Raw genomic sequence first — 22,255 nt, 5'->3', positions numbered from 1 at the left:
CAAAAGAAAGAAAGAGTTTCATGTCAACGCAACAGCATCTTACTTTGTAATAGAACAAGTATAATGTATTGCTTCTTTCATCTAAGATTAAGGCAATTTAGCATACCGGGACATTTTTGATCTCTGATCCCATTGAACTGAAATGTGTTGAAGTGCAACCATACCCCTTTTGATTGTCCTTTGAAACCCTGCAGCTTAGCCTTTCTTTTCTTTCTTTTTTTTTTTTGCTCATCTGCTCAGCATCTGAAAAAAAGTGGCCATGCAGTACTGCCAGCTATTCTATTGAGAAGAAAGACCATTGAAAAAGAAGTTGACATTTAGCTGAGATGTTAATAAAGTTGGACAGTCAAGTGCAGCATTACCTTTGCCAGAGCTTGTGAAGAGCTATATTTGCTAAACTATATAAATAATCAACGCTTTTCATTCCCATCAAGATGAAAAACAAACAAGTTTTTGTAAGTGAGCAAAATCCAAACAAAAATGCACCTATTTTTTTAATGGATCCAGGCATTAAAATTCACTGGATCATGTAGAAGCAGAAGATAATAATACAGAAAGACATGGAAAAAAAGACATGGCTAAAATCCCCAAACAAATTGTGTCCAGCATTTGGGACCACAGAGAAAATGGTAACTATCAATGACCTAGCCAGAGTGCTGCAAGGTGTGGCAGGTGCTGTGGCCTGGTTGGCCTGGTAGTGGGGGCCCTGAGGTAAGCTGGTGCAGGGCACATGGGGCAGCATCGCTTGGCCTCCTGCTCTGTTGCAGCCGCAAGCTAGCAGAAGAAGTGGGCTGATGACCACGTGGGCTCCTGCTGAACATGGCTGTTGGTACTGCCACTCAAGGCAGGTGTTGGGGCATGGATGGCCTGACTGCAGGGCCCCTAGGGTAAGCTAGTTCAGGAGTGTGGGGCAGCCCAACCCCCCCCGCCCCCCCATTTTGTAGCAGTGGCACTGGCACGCCACATGGCCTCCTTCCAGGCCACAAGCAAGCAGAAGTGGCCTCCTGTACATTGGGGTGGGGGGGTGGGGAAATAAGACACATCCAAAAATAAACCCTAGTTCTTATTTTGGGGCCCAAAAGAAAATAAGACCTGGTCTTATTTTGAGGAAAACATGTGCGTGTGGGTGTATGTATGTATGTATGTATGTATGTATGTATGTATGTATATATGTATGTAATGTCTCATAACTTAGAAAATGCATAGTGGTACCATTTGTCAGGGAAATGGAACAGTTAAATTTCAACTCACATAAGTGTACAAACTGAATAGGGGTGTAATCATGGTGTATCTTCTCTTTTATAGATTGGAATATTCTTGATTACATGATAGTATATCTTACCAGCAGCTTTTCCAAAGTAATGTTAAAATGTCACACTTTTTCATTCAAGAATACCAAACATGTCATGGTTATTTTTGCTGTTGAATTTTTAATTTTTTTATTTAGAAGATCTGCAGAAGCAGTAGTGACACCTTATCACATGTAGGAACCAGTTGTCAACCCTTATCATGGACATTCCCTGTCAAAATCTTCCAATGATTCTCTCTGGAGTACATTTTGTGGCTTCAGTGATCAAGATCACTTGCTTATTCAAAAGTTCATCCTTTAAAGCAGTGTTTTTGAACTCTGTAACTTTAAGATCTCTGTACTTCAACTTGGGTCCATACTGGCTGAGGAATTCTGGACGCTGATGTTCATTACTTTAGAGAATTAATTTGCCTTTTACTTTTTTACCATTTATTGCTGATGTTCAAAAGCATAGTAGAAAAATCATAAGCTCTAAACCTTGCTTATACTAGTTAAATATTTTAAATGTTTTAAAAGGCCAGAAAATAAGCATAAAAATGTTCCTTCCTTATAGATTAAATGTATCAAGATGATAGGGTTCCAATTTTTCTTTTGCCCATTGGAGAAAACTTGCCACTGTTAATCTTTCCTGTAACACAAGTAAAAAAAACCATGCTATCCCAGTATCTCACCAAAATTGTTGCTCTTTCTTAACAGTTCTGGTGAAATTCTCATACTAGATTTGAACTGTTTTCTCTAAACAGTTTTGTGGGTGTCTCTAAGAAAAGTTTACAGGAAAGATATATTTTTCTGCTCTTTAAATATTTGTAACTAATTTGGAAGATGACAAAGTTCTTGTAATTTCTTGAAGGCCAACAGAGTTCTTAGTACCAAATGTCAGCATCCAGACAGTATCCATGATATCAATCACTCCAAGACGTTATCTCTCCAATTGATTTATTAGGAACAGAATTGGCATGTTCAAAAGCAATTTCCCAAGTGAAAGCTTTTTTGCCTGTTACACAGAACCCACCTTCTCTCCTTCCACTTCTACACTGCATAAATCACAAGAACCAATTAACTGCAACTGGAAATTCTTAATATGACACACAGAATAACCTTGAACTTTTCAACTCCTCTAACTCTAAAAAAAAAAAAATGTGGCAGCTGAATTTCAAAGCTGACAGGTGTCCCCCCTTGAAAACTCCTCCTCCTAAAAGAAAAGAAAAAAAAACACATATAGAGGTTAATACATTATCCTTAACCCCCTCTCCCCCCCCCACGAGAACCCTTCGGTCTGTGGGGAAAATCCTCATGGAATTGGTTAACCAATTGATCAGCATGAACATCCCAACTCTTTATCCAACTAGCATCTGAGAGGGGGTATCCTTTCCATAACACCAAATATTGCAATCGGCCACAGTGTAATCTAGAATCTCATAATGTGTTTCCCTATGTACCATCAACGGTTTAGGGGGAGCTAGTGGTAGTGGTCTTATCATCGATGTAGTAACTGATTTTAGTAAACTACAATGGAACACTGGATGAATTTTCCCCAATAGTCGAGGAAGACGTAATTGGACAGTGTCCGGATTGTGCCCTTCTAGAAAATGCCTCCAAGTCAATAAAGCCCATCGTATGGCGAATGCTTTTTTCTCCCAGACTGCCCACCTTCGCTCTGTGTCTGTCAGCTTTTTGGAGACATAAGCGCAAGGCATCAATCAGCCTTGAGACTCTTTTTGCAGCAAAACGGCTGGCACCACTACATCACTTGCATCTGTTTGGACAATAAAAGGCTTGGTCGCGTCTGGGTGCTGGAGGATGGGCTCTGTCACAAAGAGGCATTTTAATGTCTCAAAAGCTTTGTGACAGTCCATAGTCCAAGCCAGGGGTTGACTCGACTTTGGTTTGGTGGGTGACAGGCCGGGTTTTAATAGCTCTGTCAACGGGAGGGCAACTTCAGCAAAGGATGGAATGAATTGTCTATAGAAATTGGCAAACCCCAAGAAACTTTGAAGTTGTTTTCGGGTTCTGGAGGGTTGCCAGTACAGCACCACTTTCACCTTTCTGGGGTCCATTTCAATCCCCAGGTTGGATATTCGGTAGCCTGGGTAGTCTAGCAACTCTTTGTGGAATTCACATTTTGAGAGTTTCACATATAATTTGGCGGCTAGAAGTTTTTCTAGAACCTGTCGGACCAATTGAATGTTCTTCCATGGTTTTGTTGAAGATAAGGATGTTGTTCAGGTACACAAGGACCCCCTGGTAAAGGTGCAGGTGTAGCACCTCATTGATGAGCTGCATAAACACTGCAGGAGCCCCCTGAAGTCCAAAAGGCATGACTTTGAATTGGAAGCTACCCAGAGGGCAGTTAAAAGCAGTTTTCCACTCATCTCCCTCTTTGATGCGGACTCAGTAGTAAGCTTCTCTGAGATCTAGCTTGGTGAATACTTTACCTTTCAACAGGTGATTCAATAAGTCCTTCATAAGAGGGAGAGGATACATGTTTTTGACGCATACTGCATTCATGCCTCTAAAGTCAACACACAATATCAATCCACCATCTTTCTTCTTGAACAACATGGGGGCAGCTAATCTTGATTTGGCAGGTTCAATAAAATCTCGTTCCAAATTGCTGTTGATGTATTTCCTTAATTCAGTCATTTCAGCAGGCGCCATGGAATACATTTTTGGTTTTGGTAATTTTGCCTCGGGCTCTAATTCTATGGCGCAATCAGTGGCTCGATGGGGAGGTAAAACATTACACTCTTCTTCACTGAATACTTTAGCCAAATGTTTGTATTGGTCAGGTACCTGGTGGTTATCTGGGAGAAGGTGGGGTGCCATGGATGCTGGCTCAGGCTCTGGGTTTGAGCTGACTGGTGGCTTTGTAGTGGGTGGAAGAGGGGGCAATAGGCCCGGTCCAATAAGGATTTTTCTGAATCTATCCTCCCATTTGATCATCAGGGCCCATTTGTCTAACCAAGCAAGTCCCAGTATTATTGATTCTGATATCTTGGGGGCCACAATGAAGTGTATGAGCGTGTGATGGGGCCCTAATTCCATCTTGATTAATTCTGTCAAATGCCCCCCCCCCCCCAATTAAGGTTCCATCCACTTGCTCAAATCTGATTGGGCGTTTTAGCGTGTTAGTCTTTATGCCCAATTGTTCAATGATGGGGAGTCCGATAAGACATCTGGAACGCCCAGTATCAATGACAGCTTCTAACTCCCCAGCCTCCCACATGTTTGGTACCATTAACTTGACCTTGACTGTAAAAGGTATGACGGGATCACTCACCATTGGGTCGTCTTCGCAGGTCAGGTTTTCGGGGATGTGATGTCGGTCTGGTGGTCCGTTGCTCCCATCTGCGTAGAGGGGGCTTTCCCAGCTATGTTTGGCAAACCTGTCCCTGCCCGGAGGTCTTCCTTCATTTTTCCAATGTCTAACAGCTGTATTAGGCTTTGAACTGCGGAGCTTGTGGCACAGGAGCAGGGGCTAGACAGTCTGCTGCCCTATGACCGGCTTGGCCACATCAGTAACATTTCAGCACCCTGGTGGGTCGGGTACGAGTAGGTTCAGCTGGTCCGTTCGGCGATCTCCTTGCCACAATTCTCTTCGTTCTCTGCCGGAAGGGGTTTCCTGTGTGGGTTGATGCTGTGATCTAAGCTGAGGGAGGTGGTATACGACGACTGTAAAGTCTCTGGGATTCCCTTAATTTCACAGGGCTTCTTTACTTCTGGATCAATGGCTTTTTAAAAATAGAGTAAAGTCATTCTTTCAGGCCAATCCATGAGGTGGCTTGTGACCCTTCTAAAGTTCCAAATTAATTCTGACAATGGTCACTTGCCTTGCCTCATTTCCATTAATTTCTCTTCATTCTCTGCTACCCTGTCTGGATTTTCAAATCTGAGTCTTAATAATTGAATAAATCTGTTTACATTGCGTAATTCGGAGGCTTGTTTGTTGTGTAGGTGGGCCACCCAGTCTGAAGCATCCCCTTCATTCATCCCATTTGTTATGGCCATAACCAAATCGCGCTCTGTGGCATATTGATCTCCAAATTGTTCTATATGGGATTGGATTCGAGTGAGGAAGTAATTGAAATGTTCGTGGCGGCTATTGAACATGGCCTCAAAGGGTATTCGGTCCGGCCTGGGTCGTGGTTGTGGAGGTGGCACATACCAGGCTCCTGCAGGTTGTACTGGAATGGAAGGAACAGGCTGGATGGCGTACGTAGGCTGGGTAGGCTCCCTGAATCCTGGCTGGGCGGTGCCTCTCTGGAATAGGGGTCCCTGTGGCCTAGCTTCTGGTTGGGGCTGCAATTGTGGTTGCCATGAGGAAGATGGGTGTGGCCTGGTTCCCTGGTCGGATGGAGGGTGTGTGGCTGGTGGCTGGGCAACCCCCCTTCAGATCAGGGCTGTGTTGGTGCTGGCTGCCATTGGCATTGAATCCACCCCTGGCCTGGATAAAATCCCTACCCTGGAGGGATACTCTCTGCAGGGGGCAAAATTCCTCCTGGGAAATGAGGGGATTTCCTCTGAGGCTGCAACATACCTCTGTTAGATGATGCTTCTTTCTGGCTTCCTCCAACTGGCATTTGTATAGTCTCCTCGTTCCTCCCGATATTTGGGTAAGTTAATATGGGTGGTCTCAAACAGACTGTGAGACCAAATCTGTCATCTTAAAATTCTAGAACTGTTGATATAAATCTGCCCTTGATGGACTTCCAGGAATAATCTGGGGGTTGTCTTCTTGAGAGAAATCCGACCCCAATAGAGAAAGATTTCTCATCAGACAGCTGGGTTACCTCTGGGTTATAACAACTTCTTGAGTTGAAACACTTCAGTATAGCTCCCAAATCTCTTTCTCCTACTGCCATCCTGAAAGCATCCATCATCTCCTCCAAACAAGGGCTTGCAGGTTCAATTAATGCTCCAGAGGGAGGGGCCCCACATGCTTCCCCCTGCACACCTCCAACTTCAGCTGATTGCTGCTCTTTGTCCATTTCTGGGAAAAGAACTCCATGACATCAGCCAAGCCTATTCAAAAAATAAAAGTTAGACTTGGGAAATAAATGTCAAGCATCCAGACAGTATCCATGATATCAATCCCTCCAAGACGTTATCTCTCCAATTGATTTATTAGGAACAGATTTGGCATGTTCAAAAGCAATTTCCCAAGTGAAAGCTTTTTCGCGCATTACACAGAATCCACCTTCTCTCCTCCCACTTCTACACTGCATAAATCATGAGAACCAATTAACTGCAACTGGAAATTCTTAATATGACACACAGAATAACCTTGACCTTTTCAACTCCTCTAACTCTCTAAAAAAAATATGTGGCAGCTGAATTTCAAAGCTGACAACCTTATACATTTCATGAGGAGGAAAACTAGCAATGATACCTTTATTTAACCTTAAAGAAAAAAGAAGAAGAATCTGATATGCCTAAATCTACGGGATAAATTTTCTATAGGGTCTAATTTTTTTTACCACTCTTTCTTCCTTCATTACATTTCTAACCCTGTTATATCTGATGTGCTATTATGCAATGATACTACAAATGTGTCAGATCCATGTATCTGTCATTTCTTCAATGAAAGAAGAAAAGGGGGTGGAGACTGATAAAGAAATTCTTCTTGATGTAACCTGAATATATTTAATCTTATATCAAATTTGTATAACCTACACATGATACAATGGAGGGATGAAACCCAGATGTCCAGAACCTATCACCTCTGAGAGAGACAGCCAGGAGATGAAGAGACCATAAAAATTCCACAGTGAGATGTGTCCTGGGAAACTCTGAAAAAGATCGTTCTAAAAAGGGGGTGGGGGGAATTAACATGTTGGCTCTTTGTTTTACTAAATACACATCAAGTTAAGGGGAGGGGTTTTAAACTTCCTTATCTATCTCTGCATGCCTGAGAGACCTTAGACGCTGCTTTTAACCCCTACATGAATTGTCTCATCTCAATAAAGAATTCCTTTTGATACGTTTTGATGCATTTTCAGAAGTTCATTCTAGTTGATTGAATGGGAAAAGTTCTGTAGCCTGACAAAATGTTTTTATCAGGAAGGAATTTAGAGAGCAAATCAGTTTGCTAAGAGTGAGAAATTGCATACACACTTGTGGTGAGTTCCAGCAAATCTGATCATCTGATCAGCAAACACAATTGGGAAGATCAGGGCAACAGCTTTATTAGCTGGGTGATTGCCCATCCACTTAATATGTTAAAAAGTCCTGTGACCAACATCCCTAAGGCATGACAGAAATAGATTAGGAAACGTATATTACCTCATTAATTTAAAGAGGGCAATTTGGAAAGCTTACAAGAGGAATTGAGGATGTAATATACCAAGTGAGCGGCAGTTTTACGCATTATTCTTTCTTCTGACTCAGCAATGGTTCTTCCACCTTTTCTGTCAAGACATAAAGACTTTGCCTGCTGATTTAGCAAATGCAAAAAAAGGTACTTAGCACAAATTTCTATGTTAAGCAAAGGCCAAAAGCCTACACTGTGCCCATAATGTGTGATGGATGATTTATGGAAGGGGGCAGGCTAGAACCAGAATCACTTTGTCATGCTTTTCAAGATAGGTCCTCTCTTAAAGAGGAACAGGAGCCAGTCTTTAATGAGAATAAATAATTTGGTCAGATCAATCCTGGGAAAAAGAGCCTAATTCTGAGGACTTTTATTCTACTGCCCATTTCTGCAACTTTAACTTCTGAAAAAATGTTGCTGATGCCTAGTTTGTGAGGGAAAAGCTATTTTGATGATGTTGATGATGATGTTATCCTTTCGGTCATGTCTGACTCTTGGTGTTTCTATGGGCCAGATCTTTCCACATCTTCTGCTCTTGCACTATTTCTTTGAGTTGTTCTGTACTCTGGATGGTGTTAGCTTTTGATGGCATCCAGTCACAATGATCTTTGGCAGCCTGGTTTCCTTTGACTGCTAACTCTTCCAGTTGCTTTCTCCAGTGAATTTCCCCACATGACAGGGCCAAAATAAGTCAGATACAATTTTGTGCTTTTGCCTTCCAGTGACAGGTCTGGGGTTATATGCTCTAGTATTTGCTTGTTAGTCACCTTTACTGTGCAAGGAATATGCAGGAGCTTTCTCCAGCATCACACCTCAAAAAAGTTGATTTTCTTGCTGTCTTGTTTTTTTAAGGTCCAACTTTTATAATCATAGGTATCTACTTTCAAATTTAGTACCTAAGAATACAAGAAGTGCCTAAATAGAGAGAACATCTCCAGAGACTGTTGTTCCCATGTAAGCTAACAACCATCACTGAATCTGAGCAGGAACTTCCGGAATTAATGAGTTCCAACAAACACTAGAATAATGCCTGTGGCAACTTGTCTGTGAAAGTTCTATCCTTTGACAATTTAAGTGTTTTGATTTCTGCTGTACAAATCCTGATGCCAGGTGGGTTGAATATTTCTACATATATTATAATTGTTTTATCCATGCTGCACTGAGTTTGTGGCACTTCTTTACTTTCCAATTATGCAGAAACTTCCTCAAACTGGTAATTTGCTTTGTTATATAAAATTGCAGGTAACAATATATCTGGAATAAAGATATTTGATTTGATTTATCCCAATAAGTACAGCTCCTCTTATCCCATAGAATATTTGATCTGCACTCTGCCTGATTTCTGTACAGTAGGACAGAACAGAATCTAATATCTAATAATAGAGTTGGAAGGGACCTTGGAGGTCTTCTAGTCCAATTCCCTGCTCAGGCAGGAAACCCTATATCATTTCAGACAAATGGTTGTCCAATCTCTCCTTAAAAACTGAACAATTTATGTAAACCTTCCAGTTTTGAAGTATCCACAACTTCTGGAAGCAAGTCATCCCACTGATTAATTGTTTATGTAGTGGTTTATATTGCCTTGATTTGTGGGTGATTTTTTTTAACTTAATGTTTTTATGAAAAAACTAAACAAACAAATTTGCTTTATTGTATTTTTTTTAATTCTACTGGACCCAAACATCAGGAACTCTAGAGATTTCTTGGTAGCAGATATGAGATAAAAAGAGTGTAGTTAATGTAACATATGGTTTTCCTCCTATGCCAAAACAGGAAGCTAGCCTACAAGTTAAACGTCTTAGACTAAGTAAGTGTTTAAATGTGGTCTATAAAACAAGCTACAGCAGCCTCAAGTACACATTAAGCTAAAACTAGAAGAAGAAGAAGAAAGCAATCATATATTAATCAAGAAGAGAACATTTTGGAAAGATAGGCAAAGGCCAAAATGGTAGGATAGACCCAAAGTGGTAGCACTGGGTTTTTGTTTTTCCTGGATTTGAGAGGCTTCCTGAGTTTGAGGATTATCCTTTGTTTTGTTTTTGATTAGAACATTGCAAGGTATTGTATTGGAAGGGAATTTGGTAGTCTTCTAGTCCAACCCTCTACTCAAGTAGGAGACTCTATACCAGTGGTGGCTAACCTTTTTGGGCTCTTGTGCCAAAAATTGTGCACATGCAAGCGCTTGCATGCTCACGTGCCAGCACCCAGAAGGCAATGCATGCAGCCCCCCATGCCTTCTGTGCATGCACATGCAATTCCTCCCCTCCGCCCCCTTACTTGCACTGCACCTCCCAGCTGATTTTTGGCCTATTTGAGGTCTTTTTCAGCCTGCCAGAGGCTTGAGGGTGCCTCTGCAGGGTTTGCAAGCTGAAAAAGGGGCCCGTTTCGTCACTTCCAGTATTTCTGGAAATACATCCCTCAAGCTCTGGCAGGCTGAAAAAGACTCAAAAATCAGCTGGGAGGTGCATGTTCAGTGAGGTAAGTTTACCTGGGGCTCGGGTGCCCACACAAATGGATCTGGGTGCCACCTGTGGGACGCGTGCCATAGGTTTGCCATCACGTTTCTATACCAATCTGGATAAATGTCTATCCAATTTCTTCTTAAAAACCTCCAGTGATGGAGAACCCACAACTTCTGGAGACAAGCCAATCCACTGGTTCAGTGTTCTTACTGTCAGGAAATTTCTTTTTATATCTTTAATGATACACCACCCTTAGGTGCTTTAGAGCAAATTGGCGGCCCACGGGCCAGATGCATCATGCACAGGCCATGCCCAACCCAGCTCCACACAAGGAAAAAACATTGTAAAATGTCACATGACAACAACGTGATGCCATGAGTTTGACACCTGTGCTTTAGAGAATAGGTTGACCTCTTCCTCTCTGTGACAGCCAGCTCTGTTAAATATTGGAAGACTGCTATCATATCACCCTTCATCCTTCTCTTTAGTTTGTGCTAAGGTTACAGTAAGAAAACCTTTTACTCTGAGTATCCCATTTCAAATTGCTAAATTTCAGAAGTAAAGTTCAGAGAGGATTCTGGAGATAGTAACATGCTTTCCTGTGGCTTATGCCCACATTTGCATTAAACCATAAGCCATGGTTTACCAATTACAAAAGCAGAGTTTTCATTCAACATTGAAAGCTGCAGCCAAATGTATTATGTCTTGATAGAACATCTGAACCAACTGATTATATTGAGTATCTAGGAAGACGGGCATCCTGTTTCTCCTTCAGCTTCTGAGCCATTCAAAAAATTATTATTATTTTTTTTTTAAAACAAATTTTATTAATTTCAAAAACAAACAAATCATCATCAACCATTACATACTTGAACCTTTTTCCATTATAAGTTTTACAAGTCAGATAAAACCTTATTTTATACAATATAATTCTATTTTAAGCCATTTCCATATGAGCATAAAAATACCTCTTATCCAATTTCTCTTTACTTCTCTTTACTCTTATTCAATTTCACTATTATTATTTCATCTATTTCTTTCTGACTTGGTTACCATTATTCTCATTCTGTATTTCTACAAGGTTTTATTAATTCTTCCAACAACATAAACACACAACAAACAAACATATAAAAAATCTTTTAGGAAAGTAACTTGGCTCCAGGTACCTCTCTTTACATGGGCTTCAATTATATTCATGCTCATCTTACATATCATTACCTATTTTATTTACCATTCTATATCTTCTATAAAAACTTCTCCACACATTTCACTCTTCTTAATTCTATCTTATTTAATCCATCTTAATTTAAATCATTATATTTGTATCTTTTGCCCATTCTTTATTATCCCTCTATCTCATTCCTTATAATAAAAAGAAAAAGAATTTCTCCTGAAATCACTACTCAGAGTATGATGCCTTTCTATCCTCCCCCTAAATTAATTAGATTAACATTTAAAATAACACCTAATACCCAATCTGATTCTGCTTGGTACATTCTATCTACTATTTTTTTTTAATAATAATAAAAACAGAGTAATAAATCCAAAATGATTGAATACATAGTTAAATAATAAATCTAAATATTAAATCTTATAGCTTTCCCATTGCCTTTTCAAAAAACAAACGCTACTATAATAGTTTTATAATAACATCAATACCATAGTCATATTAAACTCTTTAATTAAAACTCAATATTCTAAACATTCCCTTTAATATTTTATTAAATTTTAAAATCAATCATTATTAAACATTTCAACATTTTAATTTCTTATTAACTCTTAAGCCATTCTAATTTTCTATTTCTAATACAAGTGTTACAATACCATCTTATGTACCTTGCAAAATCTTTTTAAAGAAATTGTACTTTACCCTTTATCCCTAAAAAAATTCCTCTTTCCCATCTAATTTCAAAACTTTGTGGCTTTTCTCCGCCTTTCCCCTTTCTTTCTTCCCCACCAAATCTTCCTACCCCCTTCTTCTAGCCTCTGCCTTGCTAGCATCCCTTCTCTGTTGTGTTCCCTTTTTCTTTTGTTTACTATCATTATATTTATTTTGCATCTTATTTTTCTCTTTCTTGAATGTTTTTTTAAATCTTAAGTCCTTCATTTTCCTCGCTTTCTTCCTTCCTTCTTTCTTAGTTAAATTTTGAATTTCATTAAAGATGGCTTCTTCGTCTTCTTCTTGTTGTTGTTCTTCTGCCTCGATCTGTTGTATTGTCTGTTGATAGTTAACCAGCGCCATTTCTAAAAAAGGAAGGCTTTTTCCATACCATCTTTACCGTCTGTTTTTGTTTGCTCATATTCTTCCCTCAGATCCTCAAAAGGAAAAGCCATTATAAATCTTTTCTTTTCTTTTCTTTTTTCCCTCTTTCTTCTTACACCAACCAAGATATTTCAAGAAAAAAGATAGAACAATCCCAAAGTCCTCAATCAATCCAAGCCAAGACAAAGTTCTCCCTTTCTCTTCCAGGGGTAGTATCAGACAAAAGAAAAAAGAAAATCCAAATCTGTATTTTAAAGCCTTATTGAAATTATATTTCTGTCTTCAAATCCTTAAGGCATCTCCTCCAACAACATCAGACCAAATGAATATCTTTTTGTCCTCTCCCTTCCGACTTATCACATAAAGCTAGTTTTACCTGAAAAAAAAAACAGGTTTCTCAATATCCACTTATTAATTCCATCGGGAGGAAGAATAAACTTTCCTTTCAGCACCTCAAAATTGCCGCTTATTTTCTCTTGTGGAAAGAATCATCCAAAAAGCCATAATTTCCAGGAATTATATTAAATGTATCTTAGAGTCCTGGATCAACCAAGAAAACTTTCACTCTCAAAGGCTTTCTCCTCTTCCTCCTGCGCATTCTTACCCAGCTGCCAGCTTCTTTGTGGCGGCCATTGCGGACCGCCACTGCACCATCTTGGGAAAAGGGGGTTCTGCCGGCTGGGGAGGGGGTCTGCAACACCCCCAAACCCCTCTCTGGATCCCCCTATCTTCAGCTACCCCTGCAGGGTAGCCTAGCTCCGAACCCGTCCGGATCGGAGCACCAAAAACGGCTAGCGCGGCAGGGATCGCAGAGAGTCGCAAATCCCTGCCACTCGCGAAGCCGACAAACCGGAAGTCCCCATTCAAAAAATTGTTAAAGTCTCAGGCCTAGTTGACTTGACAAGAGGCTGGTGGAAATTACATATAATCTAACTTAATTCATCAAAGTATTAGTGCAACCAAAAAGGAAAATGAGATGGAGTCTCATTAAAATTAAGATGTTGGATTTTAATTAGAAATTCCCTTAGCTCAGTTTTAATAGTGCTGGCAGTGTAGACTAATCAGAAAAAATACTTCAGTGTGGCATAACTTGGTTCTCTTTTCCCCCTTCTCTGGTTCATCTGCCTGTTTATTTGACCACCAAAGTAGGGTTTTTTTTTTGGCAGATCTCTCTGTTGGAAAATCTCTGGGGTCAGTTGGGAGATTTCTTCTGGCAGAGGTAACTGAAACTGTCAGCCTAACTCCCTTAAAACAATGCATCTTTGAAATGGAATTGCACTCTAAGGCATGGAATAGCATAACTAAATGTAAATATGGTATAGCACCGATGTTTACCATGCAGACTAAAGATAATAGTTTCTAAAGTATAACAGAATAAATAGCAGGTGATGCATTACATATTATCCTGAAAACAAAGGTTTTCCAAGATCCTGACAAAAATAAATAATTTCTTATCATCATTTCTGGGAATTGCAACCAGGTGGCTGATAGGAGAGCCAGGTGGTTTATTGGTTAAGGCACAAGGCTTATAAACAGCACGCCATGAGTTTTAGCCCTTTCATGACCCCCTAGTCATGAAAGTCAGCTGGGTGACTTTGAGCCAATCACCAAAGAGACTATGAGTGCCCCCCCTCCCTTAGGCATGAAAGACAGCTGGACCAGTCACTCTGTCTGAACCCAACTCACCTCATAGGGTCATTGTTGTGGAGAAAATAAGAGAAGGAAGGTGTGCTGGATGTGTTTGCCTGAGTTATTTTAAAAATAATAAAGGTGAGATACAAAACAAACAATCAAATAAAAAAGTAGCAATTGCTACCTGATCTGATAGCAACCAGGAAACTGCTTCTGTATAAGTTGCAAAGCCATCACCATCTAGAATATGAAGTATAATAGCAATACCACTTAGACTTATATATATATATACTGCTTTACAGTGCTTCATAGCCCTCTCTAAGCGGTTTACAGAGCTGGTATTGCCGCCAACAATCTGGGTCCTCATTTGGGGGACCTCAGAAGGATGGAACGTTGAGTCAACCTTGACCTTGGTGACATTTGAACTGCCAAATTCATAAAGCACAACTCAATAGTCATAATTTGATGTGGAACTGAAGACAAAATGAAAGATGAGTTCAGGATATGTATCTTTTTATGCTAGAAGAATCAAATTATCCCAGTGTTTACATTTAATAGAATCCTTCTTAAAGCAGAACTGTTCTGCAACTCTGGGCTTATCAAAAGATCTAATGTAACTACAAACATCCCAGTGAAAGATTAGTATCCTTTCTTTCTCTTGCTGACCTGGTCTGAGTTGTTATTTTCCAATTTAAAGAAGGTTCTTAGGGGGGGGAAATCTTGGATTAAAATTTTTTGAGGAGTCAAAGTAAAGAAAGAAGAAAGAAAGGTCTTTTTCCCACACTGAATGTTTTTTTTCTTCTGATGCAAGCATTTGCTGAAATATCCAAACTCTGTTTCATAATGGAGAGTTAAGGCACAACAAGAGAATTATACATGTTGTATAAATTTATAATAATACACCATTCCACAATCAATAACTTCAATAACATGAAAGGGAAATGCATTTTTCTTAATAGAAACAGGTCCTATTTATGCAGCTGAAATGTCACCTGTATTATGAAGAATTCTCTCATATTAGCGAATAGCTCTTCATGGGCAAATGTTCTAGCACTTTTATTAAATTATAGAATAAAGTTCACACGGATGCACAGAGAAAATACTGTTAGTGATAAAATCCAAGTGCTTTCTGTACTGTTATGGCCTTGTGTTTTAAGCAAGTACATAGATGAAATGTTAACTCTCCTTCACAATCAACTTGAAACAATATTGGAACAAACAAGCCAACGTCATGTCTGTTCCTTACTATTTTGAATTGCTTCCTAAATTATCCATTAGGACAATTTATCTTTCCCAGGTACAGGAGAACAGCAGATTCATATAAAACACAAATCTATCATTTATCTAAGAGAACCTAACCAATTAAATAAATATGATGAATTGACTTCAAGATTATAAATAGGATTACATCAATATAACATTTCATCCCTGCTCAAGTAACCCAATAAACTCAAGTTCTTAGGGTATATTAGGAGAGAATCAGGCTGGAGGATACTATTTTAGGAATTCAACTAAGACTTTTTTTAAAAAAAGCCCAGTTTCAAACTTTACAATTCTTCAGGAGATTGTCTCTTTTTTATTTGATTTGATTCTCTTCTCATTTTTTTATAAATTCTTCAAAGGACTGAAAAGGTGGCTCCTGCTGTGCCAAAAAGATCTTCTTCTTCTTTTTTTAAATTCACTCTGTTGTTGGGGACTAGAGGTAGAAATATAATGAGAAAATTTAAGGGAAAATTGCAAAACAATAAATTTAGCAAAATTCTTTTAGGCAGAATCATTATAGTTATATTTTTACAGATACACACATTACATTCTCTAAAAGATGGAGGCTCTTGCCCCTAAAATGTTTCATTTTATAATCACAATTACTTGTTGGGAAGAGCCAAGAAAGGGGAGGAATCTGAAAAGAAAAGTTCAGGTAGTCCTCAACTTACAACCATAATTGAGATTAGAATTTCCTTTGTTAGGGAAAGCAGCTGTTAAATGAGTTGCAGCTGATTTTACAAGTCTTTTTTGCCATAGTTGTTAAGTGAATAAAAGCAGTTGTTCAGTGGTTATGTGGCCATTAAATGAATGGGGCTTCACTTTATTTATTGAAAAGCAGCTGGGAAAGTCACAAATGACAATCACATGACCCTGGAATGCTGCAACTGTCATAAATACATGTCAGTTGCTAAGTGCCCAAGTTTTGATCACATGACATTGAGGATGCTGCTGTAAGGTATCCAGAAAGAATCCATGATATCAATCACTCCGAGACATTTTCTCTCCAATTGATTTAATTAAAAACAGATCTGGCATGTCAAATGCAATTTCCCAAAGTGAAATTATTTTTGTGCGTTACACAGAATCCACCTTCTCTCCTCCCACTTCTACACTTCATAAATCATGAGAACCAATTAAGTGCAACTGGAATTTCTTAATACGACACAGAATAACCTTGAACTTTTCAATTCCTCCACCCCCTTCCATGAAATGTGACAGCTGAATTTTAAAGCTGACAGCTGCATTGGTTTCATTGAGTGCAAACACCAGTCAAAACCCAATGTTTTTGTAGATTTTTCACGGGTACAGGTATGCAGGTTTTGGCATGTTCGGGTCTTTTCCCATGTAAGATTGAGAGTATCTTGGCAATGTTTTGATGAGGTCCCCTCACCATCTTCAGGCTGGTGCTTTCGGCTTCATGCTTGTGCGAGCAAAGAGTGATCGGAGCTGCCGTCTCTCTATACATACTGGTGGGGAGGTGTGGTGTGCTGGCTCTGTTGTAAGTGGACTGGTTGGTTGTGTTGTTATTTCTTGATTGGTTGATGGAGTTGATGTTTGCAGATTGGTTGGCTTTTTTCTAAGAACCTGTGTGGCTGAGGTAGTGGCTGTGTGTCTATCAGCCTCCTGTGTTGTAATGACCTGGGTAATGGGCTGTGTGATGACCTTCTGAGTTCTATTGTTGTGACCTCCTGGGTCTTGTGCTGTAATCTCCTGGGTCGTTGGCTGTGTTGCAACATCCTGAGGTTTTGTGGTGTAACCTCCTGAGTTCCGTGATGTGATATCCTGAGCAATGGCTGTGCTGTAACATTCCAGGTTTTGGTTTGGTTCCGAGTTTGAGGTCTGGCTATATGTTCATGGCATGTGTCAGTTTGCTTAGTTTGGGGGTTGGGGGTGTGGCAGCTGGTGATGCAGCCATGGTCTGGTTTCTGGATGGTGGTTGCCTTTTGTCTATGGGATGGGTTTGGGTTTGAGTCTTGATGAGGGAGATTGGTGGTGGCGTCATGTGTTGTTTTGGGTCTGGTGTTGGTTTTCATGGCTGGGACTCATTTGTTGATAAGGGCTAGTTTCCAGATGTCTGATAGGTGGGAGGTATCGTCCCGTTTATTCATGTTATGGGGGTGTTTCTCTATTTCGATGGCTTCCCTGATTATTCTCTTGTTAAAGTGTTCAATATTGGAGAAAAATTTTGTTCCCTCAAAATTAATTTCATGTCCTGTGGCTTTAAGGTGCTGGAAGAGGGAGGAAGTATTTTCTTCTTTTTTGACTGCGTTCTTGTGTTCTGTAATGCATGCACTTATTCTCCTGTTGGTCTGTCCAATGTATGTGGCTGGGCAATTGTTGCATGGTATTTAATAAACTCCTTGGTTTTCTAGCTGGATCTTGTCTTTGAGGTTTCTTAGGATGTTGGCTATTTTTTGGTCAGTGCCGAAGGCTTTCCTGATATTGTGTTTGTGGAGAATTTTGCTGATTTTATCTGTGGTGCCTTTGATGTAGGGGAGGAGGGTGATACTGTTGTCCTGTTCTGTTTCTCAGTTTTTTTGGGGGGGTGTCTCCCTTAGGATTAGGTTGGTAATTGTGTTTCTTTGGAATCCATTGGAAATTAATACGTTAGTGAGGGTATGTAATTCTGTTCTCAAGTGGTCTTTGTCAGCTAGGTGTTTGGTTCTGGAGATGAGGGTCTTGGCTACGGAGTTGATCTGTGCAGGGTGGTGATGGGATTGTGCATTTAAGTAGCGGTTGGTATGTGTTTTTTTCTGGTGGATGGTGTGTCCTAGGGAGCCATTGGGTTTTTTGTAAATTAGGGCATCCAGGAAGGGGAGTTAGTTGTTGGCTTCTGTTTCCATGGTGAATCGTATTTTGGGGTGTAGGCTGTTGAGATGTGTAAGGAAGTTGTCCAGTTTTTCTGAAACTAGCCCTTATCAACAAATGAGTCCCAGCCACGAAAACCAATACCGGACCCAAAACAACACATGACGCCACCACCAATCTTCCTCACCAGACTCAAACCCAAACCCATCCCATAGACAAAAGGCAACCACCGTCCAGAAACCAGACCATGGCTGCATCACCAGCTGCCACACACCCCGACCCCCAAACTAAGCAAACTGACACATGCCATGAACATATAGCCAGACCTCAAACTTGGAGCCAAACCAAAACCCGGAACATTACATCACAGCCATCGCTCAGGATATCACATCACAGAACTCAGGAGGTTACAACACAAAACCTCAGGATGTTGCAACACAGCCAACGAGATTACAGCACAAGACCCAGGAGGTCACAACAATAGAACTCAGAAGGTCATCACACAGCCCATTACCCAGGTTGTTACAACACAGGAGGCTGATAGACACACAGCCAGTACCTCAGCCACACAGGTTCTTATGAAAAAGCCAACCAATCTGCAAACTTCAACTCTATCAACCAATCAAGAAATAACAACACAGTCAACCAGCCCGCTTACAACAGAGCCAGCACACCACACCTCCCCACCAGATCGGCAGCTCCGATCATGCTTTCCTCACACAAGCATGAAGCCGAAAGCACCAGCCTGAAGATGGCAAGTGGGACCTTGTTGAAACGTCACCAAGATACTCTCAATCTTACATGGGAAAAGACGCGAACACGCCAAAACCTGGTTTTGCCAGTGGGCCTGGGAAACTCAGAGAGGGATGGAACCCATCAAATAGCTAGTGGGGTGGGTGGGTGGGAGTTGTTTTTTGTTTTGTTTTTTCTCTAATTTTGTTCTATTGTACTTTACTAATTTATTTGGTTCTTTTTGTTAATTCTTATTGTTTTTATTTTTATTTTTTGTTTTAAATATGATTTTACATTGTGTAAGCTGCCTTGAGTTGCCATGGGCGAATAGGCAGCAATATAAATCAAATAAATAAATAAATAAATAAAATATTCAATCTGGGACAGTCACCAGGACCAGAGGTTTAGTCTTCCAAGTTTTCAGACTCGTGCTAGAGCCCATCCTCAGAGAACTTCTCTCTAATGGAATGTGTGCTTTGGGCTATTCTACTAACCACTCTAACCACTACATGATCACACAGTGGTTAGAGTGCAGTACTGCAGGCTACTTCTGCTGACTGCCATCTGCCTGCAATTTGGCAGAATCTCACCAGGCTCATGGTTGACTCAGCCTTCCATTCTTCCGAGGTGGGTAAAATGAGGACCCAGATTATTGAGGGCAATATGCTGACTGTGTAAACCACTAAGAGAGGGCTGTAAAGCACTGTGAAGTGGTATATAAGTCGAAATGCTATTGCTATTGCAATATGCAGTATTTATGTGGTGCCTGGTTGTGTGGGGCTTTTTAGTTGTTAATAGGAGGGTTGATGGGCAGCTATTAAGTCATTGGCTATTGTTTCCTTGTGCTGCCAAGTCTGTATTACCTATAAACTCTCTGTATTCATCCCAACCTTATTTTATGTTTCCAATTAACTCTGTGCTACATTGGATTGGAAGCAGGTTCATAATTGTCATTGACCTTTAAGATTGAAGGAGAATCTTGTCTAAACGGCATGATGTTCATCCCCCTATGGATGGCTGTGAATAACAGAGAAAATTAATTGGAGAAGGTGGATTACTCATGTCACATGCTTTAATTATGTGACCAAATGTATGATTCAAAAACATTCATTAAATTATGGAGTCATTTAAAAATAAGATGGGCTGGAAAATCATAAAGCTGGGACAGTTGCACAGGTAAAAGTTGTCTAAACAACCACGTGTTGTTTCCAAATAAGCAGAAAGGGAATCTCTCAACTTTGGATCCTGCAGTCATTATTTTGCCAGCTTTAAGTTCCTTTCAAATGATTTCTGCAACACTTTCTTTTTTTAAAAAAATAAAATGTCTGCGTAAAATAAAGATGCATAAAAATGTATGGATACCTTGTTTGTATGCATTATTCATAGGTATCTTTTTATGCATTAACATTTTTCCACATACGCTTTTCTGAATGCATATTTCTCTAAGAAATATCATTTTATGACATATAAACAAACACACACACACACACAAACCCCATAGTGTTCCCCTTATTCTAATACATTTTTTGCCATTGTAAGCTGCTCTGTAACATTTGGCAATTTTAATATCTGACTGCCTCCCTCTTTTCATATAGGATCATCTGTCACAGTAAAACACTTTTAGGAAAGTGGAGGACAAATTGTAATGCAACACTAGTTCAAGGCAGTTCTGTCACTCAATGGCATCATCAGCAGTGGAAATACACTTAAAATTAACCTGGCTAGATTCCATTTATTTATTAAGTGGTGGGAGGGTGGAAGTGAATAACCAAGTCAGATATCTTTAGTCCTCCAAAGCGTTGAGGGTTCTTCAGTATGCAATTATTTGGGGTGAAAAGGCTTATTAAGTTCAGCTCTAGTGTGGATTCTTCTCTGCTTGAAGTAGATTCTATTTGACAAGGATAAGGAACAAAGAGAGTAGTGGTCTCATTAGTGATGAAGAAGGATTCACATCAGTGTGAATGAAAATTCTAAATCTATGACTTATAAAAAAAATAAGAAGACAAGCAGCTCTTGAAGTCAGGAAAGATGGAGAGACGAGAAACTGCTTTTGTTTTCATAATATTCCATTTATCACTGGAAAATAGGAAATCCATCAGTTTGAGAAGCCCTTGGTTTCACTGAGCACCTACTCAAGGAAAAGGTCAATGATTTGCTTGCCTCTCTGTTGGCATTATGCAAAAGAGCAAGAAGGATGAGGACTATGGAAAGTTTCTCATCAATCATCTTTCCGAACTCAGCCTCATCAACCTGATAAAATTCATCGTGAAAAAGTTCTCATCAAACAGCAGAAGGTTGCCAAGAGGCAAAAAGCCCCCAGGACTAAGAATAAAACATTGATCTCATGGCTGTTTCTTCAACTCAGTTGCATTAAGTTGCAAATTATTTTGGGGTGCAATATTATAGATTTACAACATCATCTTTTATAAATCCTAGCACAAAAGTCATTCCTTAGGATGAAACACCTGATTGAAAAGCGAAGTTGGAAGGTGAAGAATTCAGTAATGGTAAGAAATTCCAAGCCAAAAAAAAAGAGACAATGGCAACAATATGCTTTAATTCAATGGGAATCATTTAATTTGATGGGTAACATGGGTAATACTTGAAAACAGATTAAAGCTAATTTATTGGATTTTGGTAATGATGGCAGGAAAACTTCACAAGAGAGAGGGGGAGGGAAGGAAGGGAGGAAGGAATTAATCAATCAATCGTGGAATATATCTCACTCCCAATTGCTTTAAATTAAAAATATGAGTCTGATCTCTTTCTCTCTATCCAGATTCACTGATGTTAATAAAACTGCAATTTTAGCACCCTTCACAATTGGTTAGGCTGGCTCAAGTAGTTTTGGTACAATGTCTGGAGAATCACAAGCTTTTATTCTTGATTTACATCACATTCTCCTTCAGCCAAACCAACATCTGCAATTTGCTTAGAAAACTGGATAAGAAAAAAAACAGCAAAAACAACAATACTTATTCAGATTCGAAAGGCACTGAAAGTAAGATTAAAGGAGAAATTTCTCCCCTGGAGAAAAGAATGCAGACATGTCAAAGTATAGATGGCTGACTATGACCTTTACAATAATCCTCCTAATTGCACCCTCATGGATCATTATTTGACTGTCTCTGAAATACTCCTGACTGATGAAACAGGAAGGCAAAAAACTATCTCTATATATCCACTCTCTCCATCTCATACACTCAATCATTATATATTATTAATAAAAAGAAGCATGAAAATAAGTGCCAATGGCATGGCAAAATGTGACATATTGTATGCTAAAAACTTAAGAAAATACAGGATGTGGTATCCTTCAGCTAGGTGTGTCCTCACTTAGACATCAAACACAAAGTGTTAATTGGGTTCAGTTTTATCTCTCTTTTCATAATTAAAATTCACTGCAGAATGAAGAAGCTTCAGTAAGAGTTTGGCAAAGCAGCTAGAGATGAGTTAATTCCATCTGACTCAAT

Source organism: Notechis scutatus, chromosome 7, assembly GCF_049901735.1.
Source record: "Notechis scutatus isolate UNSWTSFEM ecotype Mainland chromosome 7, rNotScu1.2, whole genome shotgun sequence".
In the NCBI taxonomy this organism is placed as follows: Eukaryota; Metazoa; Chordata; class Lepidosauria; order Squamata; family Elapidae; genus Notechis; species Notechis scutatus.
This window is presented reverse-complemented; position numbering follows the sequence as displayed.